Raw genomic sequence first — 25378 nt, forward strand, 5'->3', positions numbered from 1 at the left:
ACAGTATTACAACATCCATTAACTTTTATATGAATAATATATATGCTTATACTCCATTTTAGTCACCATATTATAACTACCTCAGTATAAGTGTTGTTTAAACCCTAAATCAGGGTTACATTTCTCCCCCTGGTGCATTGTCACTGTTTAACATCTTTAGGTGCCAATGCACCATCTACCTTACTCACTATGCTAAAATAGTATATATTCATTCACATCCATTAGCAAGCCACCTCATCTCAACCATTTTAACTGTTGGCCAAATAGGGTGGGATGGAACTACATAGCCTTCATGCCTCCCAGGGATAGTGTTCTCTGATCGTGCTGGTTTCCCTTGCTCTTCTACACCTGATTTATTGACTTCTTTTAGTACTGGACTTCGGATGGAAGATTTAAGAGATTGTGCTAGGGTAAAGTTATCATGTACCTCACTACGATTTTCACTGAGACTAGTTTCTTTCTCTGACGAAGCTTCTAAAGTTATCAAGTCTTTAGCATCTGAATTTTCCGTTTCTTGATCCTGGGACTGATTTACTCTACCATTGAATCTCGAGAGAGGTCGGTAATGTAAGGTTGTAGAAGGATGACATGGAGCTGGATCTCTCCCTTGCCTTTGTTCTGAATATGCACTCCCTTCATCAACCACTTTTTCTCGTGGTTGATAACAATAACTGTATGATCCTCGTCGGTTTGGAGCAAATCGACTCCCTTTCACTGGTACTCCACCTATGCCAGTCACATTTGCTGCATGTACACCCTTTTCCCCTTCCAACACTTCAAATTCTACTTTCTCTCCATCTCCTACACTGTACAACAGTTTTAGGGGGTTATTCTTCGTTATGGATGTCCAATGTACAAATATGTCTTCTCCGGTGTCATGCCTTTTAATGAAGCCATAGCCTTTCTTCACATGGAACCATATTACTGTGCAATTCATTTTAAGAGACATATACTGTGTCCCTTTACTATCAACTTTATTCATAGAAGATTGTCTCAGCAATATACCATCCACTACCTCAGTCTGTAATGCTATGTCCTTAGTATCCGGTCGCATAGAAAATTCATGGATACGGTCTTCAGGACAGTTGTTTAGGAAGTTGGCATCCTTGAGTATTTTATTCTCAGATTCTAGCTGAGACAGTCTTTCTTTCATTTCATTCAGACAAATATGATCCTCCTTTTCAGTTTCTTTACCCACTTCCAATAATTCAGACAACTCAGTTATTTTTGATTCCAGAGAATGAATATTGTCTTCCTGCTGCTGGTACATTATCAACTTTTGTTGCTCCTGATCCACTCTGGTTTGTCTTTCATCAGATGCCATGGTTTCCATCTCTCTCTGTATAAACCAAAGTTCTCTCTCAAGCTCTTTGTTCCTCTCATCAATTTTGGTGTTAAACATCTGTTCTTCTTTTAGCTTCCATTGGGTTTCATCTAGAACCTCCAACAACTGATGTTTAGACCTGTCCAGTGCTATATGTCTTATCACCTCTATCGGGGTCTGTAGATCCACTGGGCTATCTCTTCTTGTTGGTTCCTCAATGGAAGTTGGAAACCGGGAAAGCAGGTCCTTCTGTTGATCTTTTGGAAGAGCTAATACTAATTGTCCATGTTTCTTATAATCCTCAGCTATTTGCTTTAGCACAGTTTCTAATCTCTGTATACCTACATCTATCTTCACTTCCCCTGGAACTCTCTCTTTCAGTGGTAGAACATTCTTATCTCCTTTCATTCCATAATCCATGTTAGCGACCAAAGTATGAGCAAGGTTGTCACTAACACCTCCCTCACTATCCTTTAGGTGGGGATCAAGTTTGACTTTCTTGTCCTTTGATTTTTTCTTTCTCTTCTCCAACTCTACAGGGACATCTAATATTTTTTCATTTTTCACACCTAGGTTATTTACAAAAGTTCACACAAACTTGCATGTCACCTCTTCCTTTAAGCCTGGTCCCTTACGGTACTCTTGTTTGTCCATACTTTTACATTCTCTAATGGCTTCAACTCTCCCAACTGATACAGCAATGGCTTTATGTCCAACCTTCTCCCTGTTCCTTTGCTTCTTTCCCATATTTGTATTTTATTTTTAGGGATGTGAGGACTTTATCAATAATAATTAATGGCAGCTGACACCTGTGGTGTAACAGGGCCTGAGTGTAACTTCTATCTCACGCGGTGCCTCCAAATGTAACCCTACCCTCATTACCTTGAACGAGAGCTGTCTATGTATTCTATTAAGGGATGGTTACCTAATAGCTGTGCCTCCACTCAAGCTATGTGTAGTATTTAACTACCGTTAAGGCTTGCTTGAGTAAGCCTGATCTCTATCCTTAGGGGATGATTCCCTTATATCATAGATATATTATCTAATATACCTGTCTCTTTCTTCCAGGATCTTCAGATCAACTTCCAGACGGACCAGACACACATGGAAAGTATAACACTTTAATGACCAGTACCAAATGGATTAAGTATACATTAACATTTCATCAATTACACATTCCCCTTTAAGTCATTAATCCATGCTAACAGCCTGTCAATTAGGCCTATACACAGTACCTGCATGCAATACAACAAATCCTTTTTCTTTTCAAGACACCCTTAGGTGTTAGAGTGACCCGGGTACTCTTAATATGATAGTGCACTATAAGGGCCCATAAACTTCCTAAAAATAACAGCAGTTAATACAGAATGTCTGACACTATGTTTTAGTATCAACTATCAGTTCTCCCTTCAGTTAAAGAGAAAGATGTTTGGCTCAGTCTACTTATGGTAGCGATTACTTTCTCCTATAAGGTTACTTATAGTTCCTCCTTGGCAGATAACAGAAAGTATCTATTTAGCTCATAGATAGTAACATCAACAGTTGATTACCAAGGAATCTGTATCCTTTCCTCAGTAAAAATGTTACTGTAGTTGTCCAGTATTAAACTAAACTCCTAAGAAGCTGGTATGATAAACCTTTGTTATGCTGCGTCCTTGTGTCCATTTGAAGTAGCTGATGCTTTCTATATTTCAGAGCATATATAGCTTTTCGATTCCTGTATGCCTCAAATTATTGTTGTCTCTTAGGATGAGTCTATATTAAATATATCTGCAAGAGATGGTTTCTCTTATCATAGTCACAGCGAGCTCAAATCCTTTAACTTTATAACTAATAGTCTCTTACGTGTCAGTCCTTCTTACGGGTTCACGAATATACATATAACACAGTTGTATTAAAGTGCCACAAGCTAGTCCTTGAATCGGGATGATATTCTAATCCTTTGTGGCTAAGAGGCTTTAACATCCATCCAATGTCACTGTAGTATGGCTACCTTTAATGTCCTTGACTCTAATTCTGCTAATTCAGGGGCATAAATACACACATTAGGTGGCAGCTTTAGGGTGTTACTTTCTATTTAGCGCTGCGGAACAATGTCTCTGGCTCTCCTTTGACTGATGTGATGCTGATATATGGGGGAGTTTTAAAACTATTTATGAAGCGTTAAACAGTTCAAGTTTCACTCCACTCCTCCTGTTACATATATATACCCAGTGCTTTCTACCTTCTCCTTAGCACTATGATTAAGCCATACATGGAACTGTAATTATAGGTCACTCTGACTACTGTGACCCATTACTATCCTCCTGCTTAATAGCCATTATTGCGGCCTAGCCCTGGAGTACTTAGTCCCAATATGAAATTGACTATGTACAATAGTCACCTATGGCTTGCTGTGCTTAGTGTAGGGGTAATATAAATGGCTGGATTATGCACTCACACTTCTACCATCTAGTGATGCTGCTGCAGGATGCTCCCCCGACTCCTCCCTTACACTTACAGCCACACAGAATGGAGCCTCTGCTGCTGGTCCTGGCTTCTTTGTTGTGGCTGTCAGAGTCTGTGCCGGTAATAGGTAGGAAGGAACCCTCTCTGTGTCCCTGTCACAGATGTGCCCTTCCAATACTGCTGGGTGAGTTGACTAGCGCTGATCTTGGGTTCTATGAACAGTTCTGAGTCTCAATGCTGCTGTCACCACCTTTACAGTAAGGAAGCCCTGTTCTGGCTTCACACACTAAGCCCCCTCCGGCCGCCGCAATGTATACCGCTCAGCTCTAATGCGGGCGACGGCCGGAGCAGCAAAAAACTATGTCCTCTCACCAAGGGATATGCAGTCTCTCTCTCAGCTACACTCACAGCACCTCTCCACTCCTCTCTAGTAGTCACATGACCCACTCTGAGGTGATGCCCCGCCCACTGGCAATCACCTCACTAGGTGATTGACAGTTAGGAGCACAAGGACATTAACCCTTTAGATACACTGTGAAACCATAAAATAAGCCTTCATTGTATTCACCACTACATTTACATCAATGTACATACAATTACATATATGTGAACTGTATTATTTACCTCACAACATGCATACAGTATTACAACATCCATTAACTTTTATATGAATAATATATATGCTTATACTCCATTTTAGTCACCATATTATAACTACCTCAGTATAAGTGTTGTTTAAACCCTAAATCAGGGTTACACGTTACTTTCCAATTGTAATTGATACATTAAATTCCTTCTTGTGGATGAACAGCAACAGTTGTAACCAACGCCTCTTTTCTCTAACGTCCTAAGTGGATGCTGGGGACTCCGTAAGGACCATGGGGAATAGCGGCTCCGCAGGAGACTGGGCACATCTAAAGAAAGCTTTAGGACTATGTGGTGTGCACTGGCTCCTCCCCCTATGACCCTCCTCCAAGCCTCAGTTAGATTTCTGTGCCCGACGAGAAGGGTGCACACTAGGGGCTCTCCTGAGCTTCTTAGTGAAAGTTTTAGTTTAGGTTTGTTATTTTCAGTGAGACCTGCTGGCAACAGGCTCACTGCATCGAGGGACTAAGGGGAGAAGAAGCGAACTCACCTGCGTGCAGAGTGGATTGGGCTTCTTGGCTACTGGACATTAGCTCCAGAGGGACGATCACAGGCCCAGCCTGGATGGGTCCCGGAGCCTCGCCGCCGGCCCCCTTACAGAGCCAGAAGAGCGAAGAGGTCCGGAAAAATCGGCGGCAGAAGACGTTCCTGTCTTCAATAAGGTAGCGCACAGCTGTGCGCCATTGCTCTCAGCACACTTCATACTCCGGTCACTGAGGGTGCAGGGCGCTGGGGGGGGCGCCCTGAGACGCAATAAAACATGATAAAAATACCTTACATGGCAAAAAATACATCACATATAGCTCCTGGGCTATATGGATGCATTTAACCCCTGCCAGAATATACAGAAAAACGGGAGATAAGGCCGCCGAAAAGGGGGCGAAGACTATCTCCTCAGCACACTGGCGCCATTTTCCCTCACAGCTCAGTTGGACGGAAGCTCCCTGGCTCTTCCCTGCAGTCACTACACTACAGAAAGGGTTAAAAAAAAGAGAGGGGGGCACTAATTAGGCGCAGTATTAAAACATACAGCAGCTATAAGGGGAAAAACACTTATATAAGGTTATCCCTGTATATATATATATAGCGCTCTGGTGTGTGCTGGCATACTCTCCCTCTGTCTCCCCAAAGGGCTAGTGGGGTCCTGTCCTCTATCAGAGCATTCCCTGTGTGTGTGCTGTGTGTCGGTACGTTTGTGTCGACATGTATGAGGAGAAAAATGATGTGGAGATGGAGCAGAGTGTCTGTAACAGTGATGTCACCACCTAGGGGGTCGACACCTGAGTGGATGTACTGTTGAAAATTACATGACAGTGTCAGCTCTGTATAAAAAAACAAAAAAAAAAACAGTGGTTGACATGAGACAGCCGGCTACTCAGCTTGTGCCTGTCCAGACGTCTCATAGGCCGTCAGGGGCTCTAAAGCGCCCGTTACCTCAGATGGCAGATACAGACGCCGACACGGATACTGACTCCTGTGTCGACGGTGAAGAGACAACCGTGATTTCCAGTAGGGCCACACGTTACATGATTGAGACAATGGAAAATGTTTTATACATTTCTGATAATACGAGTACCACCAAAAAGGGGTATTATGTTCGGTGAGGGAAAAACTACCTGTAGTTTTCCTGAATCTGAGAAATAAAATGAGGTGTGTGATGATGCGTGGGTTTCCCCCCGATAACAATTGATAATTTCTTAAAAAGTATTGGCTGTATACCCTTTCCCGCCAGAGGTTAGGGTGCGTTGGGAAACACCCCCTAGGGGGGATAAGGCGCTCACACGCTTGTAAGAACAAGGGCTCTACCCTCTCATGAGATGGCCGCCCTTAAGGATCCTGCTGATAGAAAGCAGGAGGGTATCCAAAAATGTATTCACACACATACTGGTGTTATACTGCGACCAGCAATCGCCTCAGCCTGGAGGTGCAGTGCTGGGTTGGCATGGTCGGATTCCCTGACTGGAAATATTGATATCCTAGATAAGGATAGTATATTATTGCCTATAGAGCATTTAAAAGATGCATTTCTATATATGCATGATGCACAGCGGAATATTTGCCGACTGGCATCAAGTATAAGTGCGTTGTCCAATTCTACCAGTAAAATGGTCAGGTGATGCGGATTCCAAACGGCATTTGGAAGTATTGCCTTTGAAAGGGGACATTTGGGGTCGGTATTTTAGACCTGGTGGCCACGGCAACAACTGGGAAATCCACGTTTGTACCCCAGGTCGCCTCTCAAAATAAGACGCCGTATTATCAGGCGCAGTCCTTTGTTGGCAAGCGGACAAAAGGTTCCTCTTTTCTGCTCGTGACAGAGGGAGAGGAAAAAGGCTGAAGAGATTAGCCAGTTCCCAGGAACAGAAACCCTTTCCCGCCTCTGCCAAGCCCTCAGTATGACGCTAGGGCCTTACAAGCTCAGGCACGGTGGGGGCCCGTTCTCAATGAATTTCAGTGCGCAGTGGGCTCACTCGCAAGTAGACCCCTGGATCCTTCAGGTAATATCTCAAGGGTACATATTGGAATTCGAGACGTCTCCCCCTCGCCGTTTCCAAAAGTCGGCTTTACCGACGTCTCCCTCTGACAGGGAGGCAGTTTTGGAAGCCATTCACAAGCTGTATTCCCAGCAGGTGATAATCAAGGTACCCCTCCTGCAACAGGGAACGGGGTATTATTCCACACTATTGTGGTACCGAAGCCAGACGGCTCGGTGAGACCGATTCTAAATCTAAAATCTAAAATCTTTGAACACTTACATACAGAGGTTCAAATTCAAGATTGAGTCACTCAGAGCAGTGATTGCGAACCTGGAAGAAGGGGACTACATGATGTCTCGGGACATCAAGGATGCTTACCTTCATGTCAAAATTTACCCTTCTCACCAAGGGTACCTCAGGTTATGGTACAGAACTGTCACTATCAGTTCAGACGCTGCCGTAGGGATGGTGCACGGCACCCCGGGTCTTTACCAAGGTAATGGCCGAAATGATATCCCTTCGAAGGAAGGGAATTTTAGTTATCCCTTACTTGGACGATTCCCTGATAAGGGTAAGATCCAGGGAACAGTTGGAAGTCGGTGTAGCACTATCTCAGGTAGTGTTGCGGCAGCACGATTGGATTCTCAATATTCCAAAATCGCAGCTGGTTCCGACGACTTGTCTTCTGTTTCCTAGGGATGTTCCTGGACACAGTCCAGAAAAAAGGTGTTTCTCCCGGAAGAGAAAGCCAGGGAGTTATCCGAGCTAGTCAGGAACCTCCTAAAACCGAACCAAGTCTCAGTGCATCAATGCACAAGGGTTCTGGGTAAAAATGGTGGCTTCCTACGAAGCAATCCCATTCGTTAGATTCCACGCAAGAACTTTCCAGTGGAACCTACTGGACAAATGGTCCGGGTCGCATTTTCAGATGCATCAGCGGATAACCCTGTCACCAAGGACAAGGGTATCCATCCTGTGGTGGTTGCAGAGTGCTCATCTTCTAGAGGGCCGCAGATTCGGCATTCAGGACTGGGTCCTGGTGACCACGGATGCCAGCCTGCGAGGCTGGTGAGCAGTCACACAGGGAAGGAATATCCAGGGCTTAGGGTCAAGCCTGGATACATCACTTCACATAAATATCCTGAAGCTAAGGGCCATTTACAATGCTCTAAGCTTAGCAAGACCTCTGCTTCAAGGTCAGCCGGTGTTGATCCAGTCGGACAACATCATGGCAGTCACCCACGTAAACAGACAGGGTGGCACAAGAAGCAGGAGGGCAATGGCAGAAGCTGCAGGGATTCTTCGCTGGGCGGAAAATCATGTGATAGCACTGTCAACAGTATTCATTCCGGGAGTGGACAACTGGGAAGCAGACTTCCTCAGCACGACCTCCACCCGGGAGAGTGGGGACTTCACCCAGAAGTCGTCCACATGATTAAAAAACTCGACAGGTATTGCGCCAGGTCAAGAGACCCTCAGGCAATAGTTGTAGACGCTCTGGTAACACCGTGGGTGTACCAGTCAGTGTATGTGTTCCCTCCTCTGCCTCTCATACCCAAGGTACTGAGATTGATAAGATGGAGAGGAGAAAGCACTATATTCGTGGCTCCGGATTGGCCAAGAAGGACTTGGTAACCGGAACTTCAAGAGATGCTCACGGAGGATCCGTGGCCTCTACCTCTAAGAAGGGACCTGCTCCAGCAAGGACCCTGTCTGTTCCAAGACTTACCGCGGCTGCGTTTGACGGCATGCCGGTTGAACACCGGATCCTGAAGGAAAAAAGGCATTCCGGATGAAGTCATCCATATCCTGATCTAAAGCCAGGAAGGATGTAACCGCAAAAACATTATCACCGCAATTGGCGAAAATATGTTGCGTAGTGCGAGGCCAGTAAGGCCCGATGGAGGAAATTCAACTGGGTCGATTCCTACATTTCCTGCAAACAGGAGTGTCTATGGGCCTGAAATTGGGGTCCATTAAGGTTCAGATTTCGGCCCTGTCAATTTTCTTCCAAAAAAGAACTAGCTTCAGTCCCTGAAGTTTAGACGTTTGTAAAAGGGGTACTGCATATACAGCCTCCTTTTGTGCCTCCAGTGGCAATTTGGGATCTCAATGTAGTTTGGGTTCCAAAAGTCACATTGGTTTGAACCACTGAAATCTGTGGAGTTAAAATATCTCACATGGAAAGTGGTCATGCTGTTGGCCCTGGCCTGGGCCAGGCGCGTGTCAGAATTGGCGGCTTTATCCTGTAAAAGCCCTTATCTGATTTTCCATTCGGACAGGGCGGAATTGAGGACTCGTCCTCAGTTTCTCCCTAAGGTGGTTCCAGCGTTTTCACCTGAACCAACCTATTGTGGTGCCTGCGGCTACTAGGGACTTGGAGGAATCCAAGTTGCTGGATGTTGTCAGGGCCCTGAAAATATGTTTCCAGGATGGCTGGAGTCAGGAAATCTGACTCGCTGTTTATCCTGTATGCACCCAACAAGCTGGGTGCTCCTGCTTCTAAGCAGACTATTGCTCGTTGGATTTGTAGTACAATTCAGCTTGCACATTCTGTGGCAGGCCTGCCACAGCTAAAATCTGTAAAAGCCCGTTCCACAAGGAAAGTGGGCTCATCTTGGGCGGCTGCCCGAGGGGTCTCGGCTTTACAACTTTGCCGAGCAGCTACTTGGTCAGGGGCAAACACGTTTGCTAAATTCTACAAATTTGATACCCTGGCTGAGGAGGACCTGGAGTTCTCTCATTCGGTGCTGCAGAGTCATCCGCACTCTCCCGCCCGTTTGGGAGCTTTGGTATAATCCCCATGGTCCTTACGGAGTCCCCAGCATCCACTTAGGACGTCAGAGAAAATAAGAATTTACTTACCGATAATTCTATTTCTCATAGTCCGTAGTGGATGCTGGGCGCCCATCCCAAGTGCGGATTGTCTGCAATACTTGTACATAGTTATTGTTACAAAAATCGGGTTATTATTGTTGGGAGCCATCTTTTCAGAGGCTCCTCTGTTATCATGCTGTTAACTGGGTTCAGATCACAGGTTGTACGGTGTGATTGGTGTGGCTGGTATGAGTCTTACCCGGGATTCAAAATCCTTCCTTATTGTGTACGCTCGTCCGGGCAAAGTATCCTAACTGAGGCTTGGAGGAGGGTCATAGGGGGAGGAGCCAGTGCACACCACATAGTCCTAAAGCTTTCTTTAGATGTGCCCAGTCTCCTGCGGAGCCGCTATTCCCCATGGTCCTTACGGAGTCCCCAGCATCCACTACGGACTATGAGAAATAGAATTATCGGTAAGTAAATTCTTATTATTTACTGCAGTTAAAGTTCATATGTAACTCACGTGAGTAATGAAAGAAAACAGGGGGAGAGCGCTGTGATGGTTGGTGAAACACAGCGGTATGCTACGACCCCCGTTAACCGTGGCTGGATCTTATTGGCACTCGCGGTCGGGATATTTCTCCCTGCCGTGGGGTAGAGACCTCCTTTTGCTCGGTCTCAAATTGCTTTTTCCCCTTCACCGCTGTCTTTACATCAGACGTCCGCCGTGATGTAGCTCGTTCATGAACGGGCTTATATCTCAGCAATCAGAGTGTCCGGTAATCACCTTTCTTACGCGTTTCTCCGCTGTTATCCAAGAGCGGTTTCGTCAGAGGATACATCAGCAGCCTAGCAGGCTCTTTTTAAAATGCACCGGACCAATAGCATTACTAATTAGTTGATTGGATACATACATGTACTAATTGGATGCATACATGTAATGACTCACATATGGAACAACTTTCTAATTGCAATTGCACATATAAAGGCATTTCATAATATAAAAATAAGCAACATGGTGATTAAAAATAATAATAATAAAATAAGCAACAAGGTGGTTTAAAAAATAACAGAAAATATATAATCTATATACAGATTAACCTATAATCTTTCAATCAATACCTCATATCTATAATCACATATACATAATTCAGAGACTCAGCACTAAGGATCCCCATTTACTTATATAAAACCTTTTAGGGTAACATAGATCCATGCCACTACTAAAGCAGTTCTTGTGGCGCAGGGGAAACATCAAATGCACTCTATGCAGCTAGTCCCATGTTCGAATCCAACCCGCTCAGCTTAACATCCATATTATTTATTTACTTTTAATGGGATCATTCTATCAATTCATTTTTACCTTTAATTTTTGTTAATATTATTTCTATATTTCATTATTTTAACCCCTGGAATAACTACATTGCTGTTTAAACAACAAAAAGAATTGAAGAAAAAATAAATATTAAACAGACAATTTAAGGATTCGAAGATTTAAATATTTAAAGATTTTAAAATTTAAAACAGGGAGGGGGGGGGAGGGAGGGGGGCCTTTTGGGAGAAGGAGGGGGAAAAAATAAAAATAGAAAAAAAAAATATATATATAGAACCAAGAGAAAGTGTAAAAAGAGGATGGAGGAAGAAATCTGATGTTCATCATTACTAGTGGATTTTACTAAAGAACTTTAAAGGAACACACACAACAGGATTATACAGTTTCATCCTAAGAGGAAAGCTGTTTCCAAAATAGCTACTTCTAATAATTTTGTTTATTTATTAAACATACAATAAATGGATATTCAATAAATAATATATTAGGTAAATCAATAGATAAAATCTTCAGAGACTGCCAATGTTGTTCAGTTCGATGCTCTCATTCAGACCATCAGGTGTAAGGGTACCCAAAGAAAAAATCCAAAATGCCTCCCTTGTCAAGTAAAGGAGATTCAACTGAGGCAGCACAAGGGAACTCTCATCTGGGGACAACAACTGCAGGGAGAACACATATTTTCAGATGAACATGGGAGGGCAGAAGGCTGCCTAATACTGAAGCACCCCCAAACAACAAACCAAATGCAACAACTAGTACAAGCATTCCTGGGGGAAGGCCTGCAGCAGATGGATTTGCATATGGTGATGTCATCCAAGCAGTGGGTCAAAGTTGGCTTCAACCCTCGTCTGCATATGAAAAGAGAAAAGGGGCGTGCAGGGCATGGCGGCCTTTTGCGGCGCTTGGATGACCCCTAGTTCGCATTAAACACCTCCACCCTACTTCGGTGTGGGGCTCATGTTGGCTATGCCCCAGCCCCTGAAGCATTCAAGCTGATTACTTGCAGCAGCTGGGCACTGTAATAGCTCCAGAGCTGCTCTGTAAGGCAACTAAAAGGGTGTGGGCCCTGCAGCACTACCTGTAGTTCGCATTGTGCGTTGGAAGGCACAAAGTAAGCAGATGGGAGAAGTCAAGATAGTGCGCAAGGGCATAGAAGGGAGTGGCTCAAGAAAAGAGAAGTGGAAACAGACAGCAAACTAGGCTGGAGAAAGACATGAGACAAAGAGATCTGAATTATACGAGAGCCGACCAGGGGAAACACAAATTATGCTGTCAAGTTTCCCACACTTGGGGATATCGCAGGAGCAGCACACCCAGAGTGCAATTGGTGAGCCTTGCCCTGGGAGAAGCACCTTCATGATCATAGTATCTCACCTGGCAGGTAAGTAGGAGTTGGGCTAGAGCTGGGGAGGGTCGCTGCTCGGGCACCCCCCTGTCAAGTGAAGGAGATCCAACTGAGGCAGCACAAGGGAACTCTCGAAAGAAGAACAAGGCTAGAGGAAGATTTGAGACAAAGAAATCTGACTTTTACCAGAGCTGACCAGAGGAAAGCACAAACATAGTCCCCCACTACCACAAATAATGCTGTCAAGTTTACCACATTTGGGAAAATAACAGGGGTCAGCATACCCAGAATGCAATGAATGAACCTCACCCTGGGAGAACAATCTTCATGACCATGGTATCTCCTATGCAAAATAAGTATGATTTGGGATAGGGCTGGAGAGGGCCGCTGCTCAGGCACATCTCTGTCAAGTAAAGGTGATTCAACTGAGGCAGCACAAGGGAACTCTCATCTGGGGACAACAACTGCAGGAGGTACACATATTTTCAGATGAACATGGGAGGGCAGAAGGCTGCCTAATACTGAAGCACCCCCAAACAACAAACCAAATGCAACAACTAGTGCAAGCATTCCTGGGGGAAGGCCTGCAGCATATGGATTTGCATATGGTGATGTCATCCAAACAGTGGGTCAAAGTTGGCTTCAACCCTCGTCTGCATATGAAAAGATAAAATTGGCATGCAGGGCATGGCGGCCTTTTGCGGTGCTTGGATGACCCCTAGTTCGCATTAAACACCTCCACCCTCCTTCGGTGTGGGGCTCATGATGGCTATGCCCCAGCCCCTGAAGCATTCAAGCTGATTTCTTGCAGCAGCTGGGCACTGTAACAGCTCCAGAGCTGCTCTGTAAGGCAAGTAAAAGGGTGTGGGCCCTGCAGCACTACCTGTAGTTTGCGTTGTGTGTTGGAAGGCACAAAGTAAGCAGACGGGAGAAGTCAGGATAGTGCGCAAGGGCATAGAAGGGAGCAACTCAAGAAAAGAGAAGTGGAAACAGACTGCAAATTAGGCTGGAGAGAGACCTGAGACAAAGAGATCTGAATTATACGAGAGCCGACCAGGTGAAACACAAATTATGCAGTCAAGTGTCCAACATTTGGGGAAACCGCAGGAGTAGCACACCCAGAGTGCAATGGGTGAGCCTTGCCCTGGGAGAAGCGCCTTCATGATCATAGTATCTCACCTGGCAGGTAAGTAGGAGCTGGGCTAGAGCTGGGGAGGATCGCTGCTCGGGCACCCCCCTGTCAAGTGAAGGAGATCCAACTGAGGCAGCACAAGGGAACTCTCGAAAGAAGAACAAGGCTAGAGGAAGATCTGAGACAAAGAAATCTGACTTTTACCAGAGCTGACCAGAGGAAAGCACAAACACAGTCCCTCACTACCACAAATAATGCAGTCCAGTTTCCCACATTTGGGGAAATCACAGGGGTCAGCATACCCAGAATGCAATGAATGAACCTCACCCTGGGAAAACAATCTTCATGACCATGGTATCTCCTATGCAAAATAAGTATGATTTGGGATAGAGCTGGGGAGGGCCGCTGCTCAGGCACATCTCTGTCAAGTAAAGGAGATTCAACTGAGGCAGCACAAGGGAACTCTCATCGGGGGACAACAACTGCAGGGAGAACACATATTTTCAGATGAACATGGGAGGGCAAAAGGCTGCCTAATACTGAAGCACCCCCAAACAACAAACCAAATGCAACAACTAGTGCAAGCATTCCTGGGGGAAGGCCTGCAGCAGATGGATTTGCATATGGTGATGTCATCCAAGCAGTGGGTCAAAGTTGGCTTCAACACTCATCTGCATATGAATAGAGAAGAGGGGCGTGCAGGGCATGGCGGCCTTTTGCGACGCTTGGATGACCCCTAGTTCGCATTAAACACCTCCACCCTCCTTCGGTGTGGGGCTCATGTTGGCTATGCCCCAGCCCCTGAAGCATTCAAGCTGATTTCTTGCAGCAGCTGGGCACTGTAACAGCTCCAGAGCTGCTCTGTAAGGCAAGTAAAAGGGTGTGGGCCCTGCAGCACTACCTGTAGTTCGCATTGTGCATTGGAAGGCACAAAGTAAGCAGACGGGAGAAGTCAGGATAGTGCGCAAGGGCATAGAAGGGAGCGGCTCAAGAAAAGAGAAGTGGAAACAGACAGCAAACTAGGCTGGAGAGAGACCTGAGACAAATACATCTGAATTATACGAGAGCCGACCAGGGGAAACACAAATTATGCAGTCAAGTTTCCCACATTTGGGGAAATCACAGGGGCAGCACACCCAGAGTGCGATGGGTGAGCCTTGCCCTGGGAGAAGCACCTACATGATCATAGTATCTCACCTGGCAGGTAAGTAGGAGTTGGGCTAGAGCTGGGGAGGGTCGCAGCTCGGGCACCCCCCTGTCAAGTGAAGGAGATCCAACTGAGGCAGCACAAGGGAACTCTCGAAAGAAGAACAAGGCTAGAGGAAGATCTGAGACAAAGAAATCTGACTTTTACCAGAGCTGACCAGAGGAAAGCACAAACACAGTCCCCCACTACCACAAATAATGCAGTCAAGTTTCCCACATTTGGGGAAATCACAGGGGTCAGCATACCCAGAATGCAATGAATGAACCTCAACCTGGGAGAACAATCTTCATGAGCATGGTATCTCCTATGCAAAATAAGTATGATTTGGGATAGAGCTGGGGAGGGCCGCTGCTCAGGCACATCTCTGTCAAGTAAAGGAGATTCAACTGAGGCAGCACAAGGGAACTCTCATCTGGGGACAACAACTGCAGGGAGAACACATATTTTCAGATGAACATGGGAGGGCAGAAGGCTGCCTAATACTGAAGCACCCCCAAACAATAAACCAAATGCAACAACTAGTGCAAGCATTCCTGGGGGAAGGCCTGCAGCAGATGGATTTGCATATGGTGATGTCATCCAAGCAGTGGGTCAAAGTTGGCTTCAACCCTCGTCTGCATATGAAAAGAAAAAAGGGATGTGCAGGGCATGGCGGCCTTTTGCGGCGCTTGGATGACCCCTAATTCACATTAAACACCTCCACCCTCCTTTGGTGTGGGGCTCATGTTGGCTATGCCCCAGCCCCTGAAGCATTCAAGCTGATTTCTTGCAGCAGCTGGGCACTGTAACAGCTCCAGAGCTGCTCTGTAAAGCATGTAAAAGGGTGAGGGCCCTGCAGCACTACCTGTAGTTTGCATTGACGTTGGAAGGCACAAAGTAAGCAGACAAGAGAGGTCATAATAGTGCGCAAGGGCATAGAAGGGAGCGGCTCAAGAAAAGAGAAGTGGAAACAGACAGCAAACTAGGCTGGAGAGAGACCTGAGACAAAGAGATCTGAATTATACGAGAGCCGACCAGGGGAAACACAAATTATGCAGTCAAGTTTCCCACATTTGGGGAAATCGCAAGAGCAGCACACCCAGAGTGCAATGAGTGAGCCTTGCCCTGGGAGAAGCACCTTCATGATCATAGTATCTCACCTGGCTGGTAAGTAGGAGTTGGGCTAGAGCTGGGTAGGGTCACTGCTCGGGCACTTCCCTGTCAAGTGAAGGAGATCCAAGTGAGTCAGCACAAGGGAACTCTCGAAAGAAGAACAAGGCTAGAGGAAGATCTGAGACAAATAAATCTGACTTTTACCAGAGCTGACCAGAGGAAAGCACAAACACAGTCCCCCACTACCACAAATAATGAAGTCGAGTTTCCCACATTTGGGGAAATCACAGGGGTCAGCATACCCAAAATGCAATGAATGAACCTCACCCTGGGATAACAGTCTTCATTACCATGATATCTCCTATGCAAAATAAGTATGATTTGGGATAGGGCTGGGGAGGGCCGCTGCTCAGGCACATCTCTGTCAAGTAAAGGAGATTCAACTGAGGCAGCACAAGGGAACTCTCATCTGGGGACAACAACTGCAGGGAGAACACATATTTTCAGATGAACATGGGAGGGCAGAAGGCTGCCTAATACTGAAGCACCCCCAAACAACAAACCAAATGCAACAACTAGTACAAGCATTCCTGGGGGAAGGTCAGCAGAAGACGGATTTGCATACAGTGATGTCATCCAAGCAGTGGGCCAAAGTTGGCTGGAACCCTCATCTGCATATGAAAAGAGAAAAGGGGTATGCAGGGAATGGCGGCCTTTTGCGGCGCTTGGATGACCCTTAGTTCGCATTAAACACCCCCAACCTCCTTCGGTGTGGGGCTCATGTTGGCAATGCCCCAGCCCCTGAAGCATTCAAGCTGATTTCTTGCAGCAGCTTGGCACTGTAACAGCTCCAGAGCTGCTCTGTAATGCAAGTAAAAGTTTGTGGGCCCTGCAGCACTACCTGTAGTTTGCATTGTGCATTGGAAGGCACAAAGTAAGCAGACAGGAGGAGAAGTCAGGATAGTGCACAAGGGTATAGAAGGGAGGGGCTCAAAAAAAGAAGAAGTGGAAACAGACTGCAAACTAGGCTGGAGAGAGACCTGAGACAAAGAGATCTGAATTATATAAAAGCCGACCAGTGGAAACACAAATTATGCAGTCAAGTTTCCCATATTTGGGGAAATCACAGGGGCAGCACACCCAGAGTGCAATGGGTGAGCCTTGCCCTGGGAGAAGCACCTTCATGATCATAGTATCTCACCTGGCAGGTAAGTAGGAGTTGGGCTAGAGCTGGGGAGGGTCGCTGCTTGGGCACCCCCCTGTCAAGTAAAGGAGATCCAACTGAGGCAGCACAAGGGAACTCTCGAAAGAAGAACAAGGCTAGAGGAAGATCAGAGATAAAGAAATCTGACTTTTACCAGAGCTGACCAGAGGAAAGCACAAACACAGTCCCCCACTACCACAAATAATGCAGTCAAGTTTCCCACATTTGGGGAAATCACAGGGGTCAGCATACCCAGAATGCAATGAATGAACCTCACCCTGGGAGAACGATCTTCATGACCATGGTATCTCCTATGCAAAATAAGTATGATTTGGGATAGGCCTGGGGAGGGCCGCTGCTCAGGCACATCTCTGTCAAGTAAAGAAGATTCAACTGAGGCAGCACAAGGGAACTCTCATCTGGGGACAACAACTGCAGGGAGAACACATATTTTCAGATGAACATGGGAGGGCAGAAGGCTGCCTAATACTGAAGCACCCCCAAACAACAAACCAAATGCAACAACTAGTGCAAGCATTCCTGGGGGAAGGCCTGCAGCAGATGGATTTGCATATGGTGATGTCATCCAAGCAGTGGGTCAAATTTGGCTTCAACCCTCGTCTGCATATGAAAAGAGAAAAGGGGCGTGCAGGGCATGGCGGCCTTTTGCGGCGCTTGGATGACCCCTAGTTCGCATTAAACACCTCCACCCTCCTTCGGTGTGGGGCTCATGTTGGCTATGCCCCAGCCCCTGAAGCATTCAAGCTGATTTCTTGCAGAAGCTGGGCACTGTAACAGCTCCAGAGCTGCTCTGTATGGCAAGTAAAAGGGTGTGGGCCCTGCAGCACTACCTGTAGTTCGCATTGTGCGTTGGAAGGCACAAAGTAAGCAGATGGGAGAAGTCAGGATAGTGCGCAAGGGCATAGAAGGGAGCGGCTCAAGAAAAGAGAAGTGGAAACAGACAGCAAACTAGGCTGGAGAGCTCTTCTGTCTATATTTTGCAAACCTGCTCTTGTCCTCTCCAGCTGCTCCATGTAGATTTGACGTCTGGAAAGGTGCATAACCCACTGACAAGCAGGCACACTCCTGCATGAGTTTTCTCTCTCACTAGCTGGATGATACACAATCATTTGCATGTGCTCCACCTCCGACACACCACCCACCCAACCACCCAGTCACCAGAGCCACCCACAAGCCAACTGGCTCCTTGATTTAATTTGCACAGTGTAGTCATCCAGGCAGCATGTCCTTCTCAATGGAAGGATCTCTGGTTCCATGGAATCTTCCACATTGGAATGCTGCGGAATAAAAAGGATTTAAATATTCAGCTTGCTAGCATTCAATGTACCTGCGGCTTGGCTTTAGCACATGGGTCTTCATCCTGTGGCCCTCCAGCTGCTGTGAAACTACACATCCCAGCATGCCCTGCCACAGTTTTGCTATTAAGGTATGCTAAAACTGAGGCAGGGCATGCTGGGATGTGTAGTTCCACAGCAGCTGGAGGGTCGCAGGTTGAAGACCCATGTTCTAGCATGCCTGTTCTATGATGCATGTACCGTGGTGTCACAATCAGCTTGGAATGGGGTGTCTAGCAGGCATTTGCTGACAGCCACTTGAGGGAGACACACATCAGGAGATGCAGCATATCGGAGGTCTTCGATGCCTTTCCAGCAAATGCACACCACCTGCTGCTGGTCTGGACACAAAACAATGCCCACAATCGAAGTCCCAAAATGCCCAACTACAGGATTCATGTAAGTAGTGAATTTAGGAATGAATTTAGAAGTAGGAAATGAAGTTAGTTCACAAGTACATTCAAATTCAGATCTAAAGTCTAGGTAGGCCTCACGTCCTGGCAGCCCCCAGCACTTATAAATGCCTTGATTAGAGGTAGAGAATTAAATGTAGATAAAAAGTAGACACAAAATAAGACTCCACAGAGCAGTTATCAGGTGTCTTTATCAATTGTTGCATTTAAAAAATCAAGCAATTAGGGAACACAATGTTGCAACAATGTAACCCTATTTTCAAAATAGTTCTAAATAAGTTTGTCGGTGTAAGACATTTGCAAAGGCGCATCCAAAACACGCTGGAAAATGCAACTGAATCTGTTTTTGGAGGCTAGAATAGGAAATGTGCATCGGTCCTACAAGTACTGAAAGCTCTTCTACCATCTCCCTTTTCTGAAAAGCCATTTAATATATGGTTCCCAGATAGGGGACATATCAGATATTGCCTTTCAAAAGCAGCAAATATCATACCACTTCTATTGCCATCAAAGATAAACATTGATTGTTTTCAGATATTGGATTGAAAAAGCAGTCTTTATTGACATAAAGAAGCAAAAAAACATACATAAACATTACACACATAAGTACTGTGTTGCAGCACAGATAAAACACAATACAAATGCTGTCGGTATAGTACAGTTCAAGAACTACAGCACAGGCCAGCCTACACTATAAATCATGAACTGCACTATACATTTAAACAATACAACAATACAACAGTTAATAAGGCTATGGGTGTGGAGTGTAAGAGGGTGAGGGAATCACAAGCCCAAAGCTTTATTGAAAGACAGACACATATAAAGGGAGGATTAATAAATACAAAGATATCCTTTACTATAGAATGTAGTCCAATCCGGTCTTTCAACTCTTCCACAACTTAAAAACGGATAGTGTTCCCAAGCCTTCCATCCTGGAATATCTTCAGTCTCTCGCCAATGAAGAAAACAATCCCTCCAGCAGACTCTTCAACCACGATACAAGATCACAGCCAAAAGGGCGAGAAGCAACTACACTTGCGTTTAACCAAAACAGCTAAAACTTAGTGGAGGAAAGTGCAGTGCACCAAAACATAAGCTGACACAATCATGGAGAATGTGCCAGCATATATGCTCTTCTATCTATATTTTGCAAACCTGCTCTTGTCCCCTCCAGCTGCTCCATGTAGATTTGACGTCTGGCAAGGTGCATAACCCACTGACAAGCAGGCACACTCCTGCATGAGTTTTCACTCTCACTAGCTGGATGATACACATTCATTTGCATGTGCTCCACCTCCGACACACCGCCCACCCAACCACCCAGTCACCAGAGCCACCCACAAGCCAACTGGCTCCTTGATTTAATTTGCACAGTGCAGTCATCCAGGCAGCATGTCCTTCTCAATGGAAGGATCTCTGGTTCCATGGAATCTTCCACATTGGAATGCTGCGGAACAAAAATGATTTAAACATTCAGCTTGCTAGCATTCAATGTAGCTGCGGCTTGGCTTTAGCACATGGGTCTTCATCCTGTGGCCCTCCAGCTGCTGTGAAACTACACATCCCAGCATGCCCTGCCACAGTTTTGCTATTAAGGTATGCTAAAACTGAGGCAGGGCATGCTGGGATGTGTAGTTCCACAGCAGCTGGAGGGTCGCAGGTTGAAGACCCATGTTCTAGCATGCCTGTTCTATGATGCATGTTCCGTGAAGTCACAATCAGCTTGGAATGGGGTATCTAGCAGGCATTTGCTGACAGCCACTTGAGGTAGACACACATCAGGAGATGCAGCATATCGGAGGTCTTCGATGCCTTTCCAGCAAATGCACACCACCAGCTGCTGGTCTGGACACAAAACAATGCCCACAATTGAAGGCTCAAAATGCTCAACTACAGGATTAATGTAAGTAGTGAATTTAGGAATGAATTTAGAAGTAGGAAATTAAGTTAGTTCACAAGTACATTCAAATTCAGATCTAAAGTCTAGGTAGGCCTCACGTCCTGGCAGCCCCCAGCATTTAAAAATGCCTTGATTAGAGGTAGGGAATTAAATGTAGATAAGAAGTAGACACAAAATAAGACTCCACAGAGCAATTATCAGGTGTCTTTATCAATTGTTGCATTTAAAAAAATCAAGCAATTAGGGAACACAATGTTGCGACAATGTAACCCTATTTGCAAAATAGTACTAAATAAGTTTGTCGATGTAAGACATTTGCAAAGGCGCAAACAAAACACGCTGGAAAATGCAACTGAATCTGTTTTTGGAGGTTAGAATAGATGCAGGATCAAGTAGCTCAATGGGTAGGGTATTTGATTAGAATTCAACAGGTTATAGGTTTGAATCCTGGGTATGATAGTTTGAGGTGTTATTTAATAAAGTATGTTTATATATTAGTCACACATGGCTTACTTGTACAAATGGCATGTCACCAGTTAGTGCTGACTGCTGATATGCCATTTGCACAAACACGCCATGTGTGACTGTATATGCATTTAAGGAGGGCACCCCGGCAATACCACAAACCATTGAGTGTCAAGTATACTAGATATATCTTCATATCTCATGTGCTTTCTCTGAGACCAATCTTGTTATGCCCCTTCCCCACAAGGCATGCGCCTTTTGTCCATATTGCAAAAATGGGGAGGGGGGGGGGGGGGCATATAATTATCTGTCACAGGGCACCAAAAAGTCTAGTTATGGCTCTGGTATGCATTATGTAATCTGGCAGACCATATCTCCAACACTGGCTGGTTGGAATAGAAATCCGGTTATCTATGTGAGCAAATGACCATCAACGATTTACTCTCAAACACTAGAAAATGGACAAAAATGGTCCCCTAAACAAATTGGTTAAATTTTGGGTTTAACCAATTTGTGTAATGACCATTTTTGACCACTTTTCTAGTGTTTGGGAGCAAATGGTTAATTGACATTTGCTCCTATACATTACCAGATTTTCATTCCATCCATCCAGACTGGATAGATAGCCTGACAGATAATTGTGTAGTGTACGCCCAGGATAACTGTCAGTTGTGCTTTCTTTTATGATGGCACATAAATGGGTGGGCAGATCCAGAGCAAGCACTGCCCACTCATGCATAGTTGTCAACTGATGTGAAGTTCCAGGGGGCAATCTCAGTTATAAAGAAAAGTATCTGGAAATTGTCCCTAGTTTAAAAAAAAATTAAAAAAAAATTGATCAACTCCATTTATTTAGTATGATATCCCAGGTGATAGGATGCCAGCAGTCAGAACAACATACTTTATTAAATAACACATCTCAAACTACCATACCCAGGATTCAAACCTATAACCTGTTGAATTCTAATCAAACCCCCTACCTATTGAGCTATTTGATCCTGCGTAAAAATTGTGAACATTATATAAAGCTATTGGTACTTTGAAAAAAAAAGTATCAGCATTACAACGCAGCAGATCCATGCAGTTTGCAGCCACACACTACATGTATCTGCTCAGCCACAATGCTGATTATTTCTTCACAAAGTACAAGGTGAGCTCCAAACAGAATTCTCTAGCTTAGAATTATGCCAAACCTAGAAGTCGGGCCCCCCACCCTGGGATCCCCCAGAGGGAGGCCTGCACCGTCATGCGGCAGGCTTGTCTGTTTTGGAAGCAGGCTGATGGGCAGCCCAGGCTTGCTTCAGTCTGGGCTTGGCAGGTCTGGAAGCATGAGCTTGCTTTGGGTATGCCTGACCTTGGGTACGCTTTACCTTGAGGATGAAAGGGCCAAGGGAAAGTACTTTTAGCCTTCTGCGTGGTAGGAGTCATACTAGGTAGGCAAGCTGTTTTAGCAGTAGCCAGATCAGCTACAATCTTATTGAGGTCTTCTCCAAAGAGAGTGTCTCCCTTGAAAGGAAGCACCTCCAGGGTTTTCTTGGAATCCATATCCACCGACCAGGATCTCAACCAGCTGTATAAAGTATTACCTTGGAACTGGCTCTCCACTCCCCATTATCTGGTTATCATGGCTTCCTCCGCCAGTGTCCAGACTCGCTTGCTGAAGCTCGGCCACTTCTTCCTAGCAGCAGGCTCCTGGATCACTGGGCAGCAGAGGTGCTTGGGAGCCGGAAGGGGGCGGAGCAATCAGGCAGGCAGTTGCAGTGCTGCCCAGCTATCTGTGGTGTGAGAAGAAGCAGGGGCACCCCACCGCTGGCAGTGCTGCAGCTAGCGGTGGTGGCAGCGGCGAGGCTGCTGGGCTGGGTCTTGAAAAAGGTGGAAAGAAGGGTGTTACGGCATGGAATGTACAAACTGCGAGACCCTGCTGGTAGCGCCTTTGTCTATTTAGTAGGAAGGGCACGTAACAGCCGGAGGGCAATGGAGGAAGCCCCTTTAGGGCTGGAGCCCGGCGGCAACTGACTCCGTTGTCTCTGGCAGTTCCGCCCCTGGACTAGAGGAATGGTCAAGAACATGGCAACATTTAATGCCAAAAAATGCAAAATCATACACGTCTCAAAAATACAAAGGCTAACTATAATATTAAGGGCATTATAATGGCAAGAGGAAAGCTATCTAAGTATTACTATTTCAGGTGAGCAATGTAACAAAGCAATAGGAAAGGCAAGTCAGATGCTTGTTTGCATAGGTAAAGAACCAGTAGCAGAAAAAAGTAATACAGGTTGAGTATCCCATATCCAAATATTCCGAAATACGGAATATTCCGAAATACGGACTTTTTTGAGTGAGACTGAGATAGTGAAACCTTTGTTTTTTGATGGCTCAGTGTACACAAACTTTGTTTAATACTCAAAAAGTTAATAAAAATATTGTATTAAATGAACTTCAGACTGTGTGTATAAGGTGTATATGACACATAAATGAATTCTGTGAATGTACACACACTTTGTTTAATGCACAAAGTTATAAAAAATATTGGCTAAAATGACCTTCAGGCTGTGTGTATATGGTATATATGAAACATAAATGCATTCTGTGCTTAGATTTAGGTCCCATCACCATAATATCTCGTTATGGTATGCAATTATTCCAAAATACAGAAAAATCCGATATCCAAAATTCCTCTGGTCCCAAGCATTTTGGATAAGGGATACTCAACCTGTAATGCCACTGTATAGGTCCTTGGTACAGCCACATTTAGAATCCTGTGTTCAGTTCCAGAAGCCATATCTCAAGCGCCTTGAGTCCTGTTGGAGAAAGAGCACTATATAAATAAATAGTATCAAAATTTGTTTCACGGCACCCCTAGGCCAAAGTTTTTTTTATTGAGAAATTCAGAAAAAAATATAAAATTAAGTAAATTGTGTTTATAGCATGTCATCCTCAGGTTCAGTTATGTTGTGAGGGAATGGTTTTGCCAATTTAATAAAGTATAAATAATTTTAATTGGTCCTGGACCACCAAACTATGCTACCAGTGCAAGAACCCCAGTTTGGAAACTACTGCCATAAAATAAACCTTTTTTGTTTTTTTTTAAACTACATGTAATACACCTTAGATCTCAGTTCCTAAAAGGTTTTAAACCCTTGCATACAGTAAACTACACATATTTAAAAATCCTACACCGGGCACAAGTGCTCACGGGCCAATTTCATGGCAGTCTCGGATAGGAGGGCATTGTGGATTCACCAAGGGAATGCTGATGCTGACTCCAAGAAGCCTCTTCAAGATCGCAGGAGCAGAGTCCTCTGCTTCTGCCAAATCCACTGCATGACGCTGGGGCTCTCTTGCAGGAGCCCACACCAGTGGGGGGCACCAGGGGCGGAACTACTGGCAGGGCAGGCAGTGCATTGCACTGGGGCCCCGCCGCACTCAAGGGCCCACAGCCGCCGGCATTACAATGAGTCACAATGACTCATTGTATCATGCCGCAGCCGCACACCAGCGCTCCCGTCGGGTCTGCGTCCTGCGACTCCCGCCGCCCGCCCGCCCGTCGTAACGAACAGATCAGGCCAGGGCACTACGGGCAGCAGCCGCAGCACCAGACACGCTGCCGCCTCTGTAACACACGAAGAGGGAGGAGGGTCGCTTGGAGATGAGAGGAGCAGCGGCACGGGCGGGAGGAGGAGGAGGAGGGAGGTGAAGGAAGGAGCCGCAGCAGCGCTTTGTTACTGGTGGAGGCGCTGCTGCTGCCCCTCTGCTTCACTATAGGCTGTCTTCCGAGAACAGCCTATAGTGAAGCAGAGGGGCAGCAGCAGCAGCGCCTCCACCAATAACACAGCGCTGCTGCGGCTCCCTCCTCCACCTCCCTCCTCCTCCTTCTCTACTGCCCGGGAATCGTCAAGCTGCACGAGGAGCCTGAGCCAGCGGAGAGGGTAAGTATAATTCTTCTTTCTTTCTTTCTTTCTTTCTTTCTTTCTTTCTTTCTTTCTTTCTTTCTTTCTTTCTTTCGTCTCTTTCTTTCTTTGTTGGGACTGCCTGCCGCTATGTGTAAAAAGGGGGAATCTGCCTGCCGCTATGTGTAAAAAGGGGGAATCTGCCTGCCGCTATGTGTAAAAAGGGGGAATCTGCCTGCCGCTATGTGTAAAAAGGGGGAATCTGCCTGCAGCTATGTGTAAAATGGGGGAATCTGCCTGCAGCTATGTGTTAAAAGGGGGAATCTGCCTGCAG

At 45.6% G+C, this 25378-nt stretch overlaps 10 non-coding genes across 10 annotated transcripts; all 10 read right to left on the reverse strand.

Annotated features, from left to right (window-relative positions):
* Positions 1 to 12267: 12267 nt before the first annotated feature.
* LOC134986479 (U1 spliceosomal RNA) lies at positions 12268 to 12430 on the reverse strand. Its single transcript, XR_010192350.1, has one exon. It is a non-coding gene; the product is annotated as a U1 spliceosomal RNA (small nuclear RNA).
* A 152-nt stretch (positions 12431 to 12582) lies between these two features.
* On the reverse strand, positions 12583 to 12746 carry LOC134986387 (U1 spliceosomal RNA). The gene has a single exon (XR_010192279.1). It is a non-coding gene; the product is annotated as a U1 spliceosomal RNA (small nuclear RNA).
* Positions 12747 to 13417: 671 nt separating this feature from the next.
* Positions 13418 to 13580, reverse strand: LOC134986476 (U1 spliceosomal RNA). Its single transcript, XR_010192347.1, has one exon. It is a non-coding gene; the product is annotated as a U1 spliceosomal RNA (small nuclear RNA).
* Positions 13581 to 13732: 152 nt separating this feature from the next.
* On the reverse strand, positions 13733 to 13896 carry LOC134986373 (U1 spliceosomal RNA). The gene has a single exon (XR_010192265.1). It is a non-coding gene; the product is annotated as a U1 spliceosomal RNA (small nuclear RNA).
* A 671-nt stretch (positions 13897 to 14567) lies between these two features.
* On the reverse strand, positions 14568 to 14730 carry LOC134986452 (U1 spliceosomal RNA). Its single transcript, XR_010192327.1, has one exon. It is a non-coding gene; the product is annotated as a U1 spliceosomal RNA (small nuclear RNA).
* Positions 14731 to 14882: 152 nt separating this feature from the next.
* LOC134986369 (U1 spliceosomal RNA) lies at positions 14883 to 15046 on the reverse strand. The gene has a single exon (XR_010192262.1). It is a non-coding gene; the product is annotated as a U1 spliceosomal RNA (small nuclear RNA).
* A 670-nt stretch (positions 15047 to 15716) lies between these two features.
* Positions 15717 to 15879, reverse strand: LOC134986444 (U1 spliceosomal RNA). The gene has a single exon (XR_010192323.1). It is a non-coding gene; the product is annotated as a U1 spliceosomal RNA (small nuclear RNA).
* A 152-nt stretch (positions 15880 to 16031) lies between these two features.
* Positions 16032 to 16195, reverse strand: LOC134986395 (U1 spliceosomal RNA). Its single transcript, XR_010192286.1, has one exon. It is a non-coding gene; the product is annotated as a U1 spliceosomal RNA (small nuclear RNA).
* Positions 16196 to 16870: 675 nt separating this feature from the next.
* Positions 16871 to 17033, reverse strand: LOC134986438 (U1 spliceosomal RNA). Its single transcript, XR_010192318.1, has one exon. It is a non-coding gene; the product is annotated as a U1 spliceosomal RNA (small nuclear RNA).
* Positions 17034 to 17185: 152 nt separating this feature from the next.
* LOC134986515 (U1 spliceosomal RNA) lies at positions 17186 to 17349 on the reverse strand. Its single transcript, XR_010192384.1, has one exon. It is a non-coding gene; the product is annotated as a U1 spliceosomal RNA (small nuclear RNA).
* Positions 17350 to 25378: the final 8029 nt, after the last annotated feature.

The sequence above is a fragment of the Pseudophryne corroboree genome, assembly GCF_028390025.1.
Source record: "Pseudophryne corroboree isolate aPseCor3 chromosome 7 unlocalized genomic scaffold, aPseCor3.hap2 SUPER_7_unloc_3, whole genome shotgun sequence".
NCBI lineage: Eukaryota > Metazoa > Chordata > Amphibia > Anura > Myobatrachidae > Pseudophryne > Pseudophryne corroboree.